This window comes from Gymnoscopelus braueri, assembly GCF_963280865.1.
Source record: "Gymnoscopelus braueri genome assembly, chromosome: 10".
NCBI lineage: Eukaryota > Metazoa > Chordata > Actinopteri > Myctophiformes > Myctophidae > Gymnoscopelus > Gymnoscopelus braueri.
In genome coordinates, this window is record NC_137611.1 from 36,363,563 (window position 1) to 36,368,395 (window position 4,833).

At 37.2% G+C, this 4,833-nt stretch overlaps 1 protein-coding gene across 1 annotated transcript in view; it reads right to left on the reverse strand.

Moving 5' to 3' along the window:
- Positions 1-3,726: 3,726 nt before the first annotated feature.
- The window catches only part of LOC308094343 (macrophage mannose receptor 1-like), a 23,402-nt gene continuing 22,295 nt past the window's right edge, over positions 3,727-4,833 (reverse strand). The window contains exon 31 of the mRNA XM_080440946.1: positions 3,727-4,833. This exon is cut by the window's right edge and continues 351 nt beyond it. The gene's annotated coding sequence lies outside the window, so the exon portion shown is untranslated.

A 4,833-nucleotide genomic window follows, 5' to 3' on the forward strand; every position in this document is an offset into this window, starting at 1 on the left:
GCACGCACGCACGCACGTATGCACGCACGCACACACACACACACACACACACACACACACACACACACACACACACACACACACACACAATCTCTCCTGCGTCCATGACCTATTGTTATAAATCTGAAAACCATATGAACCACACAATGTCTGCTGTTAGACTGTACATCTACAAAATGTATTTGATTGTGGGGTACAAAATTACCTTTGGACTTGTTTAGTCAGTTAGCAATGTGTAAACCTTACAGAAAGTGAAAGATGGCAAGCTCTCATTACTACGTGTACATGGACATGAAATTATTGCAGAATCATGTGTATGCACAATGAATGCACGTAATATAAAGAGGATCTACTGGAACATAGCTCTTACAGACATAATACCAAAACCCATATCCTTCTGGTAACAGTTCCAGACGGGTGTTGGTTGTTCTCCTTTTTGTACTATAGACATTCACAGAACCTTACTTTCCAAACTTGTAAACTTCATTCTGAGATTCTGAGACATTTGCATTCAGGGAAAATGAAATATGGTTCCCTTTGTTTCAAGAGAAAAACAGAAACCTCACCTTTTCTTGTCTTTTCTTTTCTTTTCTATATAACTATAACTATGCCGAAACTAGTTAACTAGTTACAAGGTACAAGGTAGGTACAAGATAGCCAAACTAGTTATGCCGACGATTAAAATGTACATAAACATATCAACAGACTATGATCCAATTCTAACACTGAGTAAATACAGAGATTGGATGTGCTATATTTGATTCAATTTAACCAAGACAAAACTTAAGTCATTGTTTTTGGGAACAATTCAACGCTCAACTTCAATTGATAATGTTTTACCGTTTTTTGTCTGTCTATTTTGCTGTCTTGATTCTTAGTGTTTTGAGTAAAGCACTTTGAATTGCCTTGTGTTGAAAAGTGCTATACAAATATACAGGCCTTGCCTTTCTTTTCTTTTTCCTTTCTTGAAAATAAAACTTTAGTTAACAAATATCTACTATGACCATTTGCATATGAACTGTTATCAGAGCGCTCTATGATATTGAAACCAGAGCACTCTGAAATTGGAGCAGATTCTCAGTGTATTTACAAACTCAACCATTATGTTCCTACAAGGTTGGAAGTTATATTGAAATCCATTTCATTTTTTTAAGAATAGCTTGTAGCTAATGTCAGTTTAAAGAATGTATTGTTAAGACAATTTTTATTATTATGCATGCAAATTGTTAACAGTGTTGAGGCCACTATCAAAGAAGTTATCTGACAATTGTCACACCATGCAAATTGACTATCCTCCATGTATTACACATTTATAATCATCTTTACACATCTGATTCTTTTAGGTAAATGTTTAGCACCACATATGAATCACAATTCTGTTTTTTTTTGTTGAATTTCTTTGAAATGTCTTCTCTCAATGACATCTCAACTGGGGGAGGTATTGTGCAATATGGTGGTCAGAATGGCAAGACAATGCTGAATTTGTTGTGTGGTCTAACACTACAATCGCTTCCAAAGAAATGCAGAATCTCAGAAGGGATTCTGTGTAGAACATGTTTTGTGCAAGAGTTGTGTTTCAAACATTTATTTTTGTTATGCAGAAAACCTAATCCCATGTTTGCTTGTTTTATTCCTGTCCAAATTCAATTCTGTTAGGCATGCTATCACTCAAATGTATTCTTGTAGAAATAACCCTGCTTTGAAAGATGTGATATAAAGATGATTACTACTAGCCTACTACTATTATCTGGAAAAGAACCTTTCTCAGGAATAAATCCACATAAGCATTTTTCTTTAATTGTCCGTGAGACACTTCCACATTTCTATGGCCAAACAAGTTCAGAAAGTTCCTCAATTTCAGAGGGCCAGACAAGACCTTAACCACTTAAACCCCAGGATCCATATTCTGTGGGGAACTGGAGGGTTCCCAATTCTGTATTTCTGTATTCCTGTGTGAATGTGTGTGTGAATGGGTGAATGTAATGCACAATCATTGTAAAGTGCCTTGTGTAAAGGCGATATATAAATGCACCATTTACCATTCATGATAACTATGAACAGGCTATACCAAGAGAAGCTGACAGGTTAAGAGCACAACGGGAGCCAGGGGAAGGTGACAGCTGCACACACCAGGGCCCTCTAGGACCTTCTAGTCAAGTCAAAATGAGCACTTTGGTGTGTGAGTAACTGATTACTGGTTCAGAGTAATACAGAGATTCTGAGAACACTTGTCCATCCTGGGTGTAGCCATGAAAGACGACAGTCACATCCTGTGTGTTAACAGACAATCATAGCTTTAATTTCTACAGTATATCCTCTTGTTTCACTTCCTCTCCTCTTCTTTGGTTTTGGTAGAGACATATCTGACGGATAAGGCAGTGGGAGCAAGTCAGTTCTCAGAAAGTAACCACATAACGGGCTTGCTATGTTTACCCAATAAACCCTGAAGTCAGCTTATTCATTGTAGCTACAGTAAGGCCATGTGTCTACCAAAGCGTTTTCCCCTGTATGTTTGAATTGTTTTTAATGAGTGCCAGATAATTACACTGTGCTGGAAATGGCAGCAGCATGATGCGGTGCTGAGTGAGTGTCTATTCTGCACTGCACGTTCATGTCTGGTGTTTTTATCTGCTCACCGAGAGTTGAAATATTTTCAACTAGAAAAGCACCATAGTCACCTACTTAGTCAGCTACATAGTCAGCTATATAGTCAGCTACAGTATGTAGCTATTTAGCTAACTATGGTGCTGACTATGGTGCTGACGATGTAGCTGACGATGGTGCCTACAGCACCATTGTCAAAAACTGTGCAAAAATCGGCCTTCTGGTGGTGCTACAGTATACAGTAACAGGTGTAACGATGTGAAAAATTTGGTGCGTGCAAAGTTTCATGCCGATCGGCCCAACGGTGTCGGAGATTAGCTGCTCACAGACAGACACACAGACACAGACACAGACGGACAGGGGCGAAAACATGTCTCCAGTCACGGCCTTCTGCCTCTTTTTTATATTTGTATAAAAACCTGGGTATGGCAAAAAATATACGTATTTATGTTACTGAACTTGATGTTCACCATACTTTACAATAACAAACGGCACAAGGCAGGGCTGTCCAGCCTCTAATTAAATTGCTCCAGATCTATAACCCTACAAAATAAGTCCTCCATCCTTACTGACTCTGAATAAGACCATAGCTACTAAGCTGGACACACCATATCTCCAACTGTACATAAGTTCAGATATGTGGGTATTGATATATGTTTTCTCATGTGTGACCAAAAATATATATATAAATATTTAATGAATCAATGGACTGGGATTATGTCAAATGGGGTCATTTAAAAGGATCTATGGCAAGTCTGTTGTATTTAGCACCATTAGCACCTCCCTGTGGTTTTGGGATAAATCACAAGGATGGGTCTCAACATTTCTATGGAATGAATAAACAAACAAAGAATAAAAACATCTATATTAATGCAGCAACAAATGTATAGGTCAGAATATGCTCACATTTTGAACTATATTATATTTGTCTTTCCCAATGCAAAAATAATATTTGGAAATACCCTGGATCCAGGTAGAGCATTGTTTCTCCATTTCAGTTGAGAGAAAAACTGTTTTGTAATGATACTGACCATAATATTGACATGATACTGGCATGAAACTGGCATGAAACTGACCATAATACTGGACATGATACTGACTTTTTTATTGTTATTGATTGATTGATTGTTTATTACGAACACTGTTAAAAGACAAAAAGAAATACATAAAATAAACATAATACACTTAAAATAAGAAATATAAAAATATGAAAACAAATACATGTTGTACATGTTGGGTGTTCAAAAAGGGCATAGGATGAAGTTAAAAACATATCTAGTCCTATCCCTTATTGCTTATTCAAATAATATTTAGAAATTCATTTTCTAAAATCTATGTCAAGAAAAAACTATGAAAACAAAAAAAAACAGAACAACCAAAAAATAACAGCTTCTGTTCCATGATACTGACCATGATACTGACATTTTACATGACATGATACATAACACTGAACAAATTACAGTTTAAATGGGGTTTCTAGATGAACGTGTATAGGAGTAGTTAGGTGACAAAGTTCTGGGAAGATAGTATGGATGTAAATAGTGAGGAGAACATAGAACATTGGTGTGCTAGTTGCTGCTGCAGTGGGGGGTGGGGCGGTAAGGGACCTGGATATTGGATATGAAAAAAGGTTGAGAAACCTTCAACATGTTCATATGGTAGTCAGTAAAGCATGTTTGATGACAAATGCCTGCGTCCCCGGGTATGTACTAGTACTTTAGATTATTTGAATTTACTTGAATACGTTTCGGAGACATTCAGAATTAAATTTCTGGAAAGGAACTGGTTGGAATAACGTGTTCCTTCCACGCGCTACGTCCTACCGGGGAAACTCCCCCCTGTCAGGTGAAGGTCAGTTGGCTCTCATGCATTGAAGGAGGCATGAGCTCGGCCCTGGGTTCCCTAGGCTGATAGGGGGAGTGTAGCGCCCAGGATCACTTGGAAAATTTGGCACCGGGTGAAAAAAGGGTTACAAAATCGTGGGATAATAAAAAACAAGGTAATTTCTGGGAGTTTATGAGTTAACAAGACGATCATTAACATTTACTGTACATGCAGGTCACTTTTATATTAATATTGCTCAGTGAAAACATTCATGTTAAATACAAGGTTCATTCTTCATTAACCAGTGTCAAACATCTTTACAAATTGTTTTTAAAAACAATGAACAGCATACAACATATTTCTTTATATTGCAGGTGAAATTATGTAAATAAACATCAAACATGG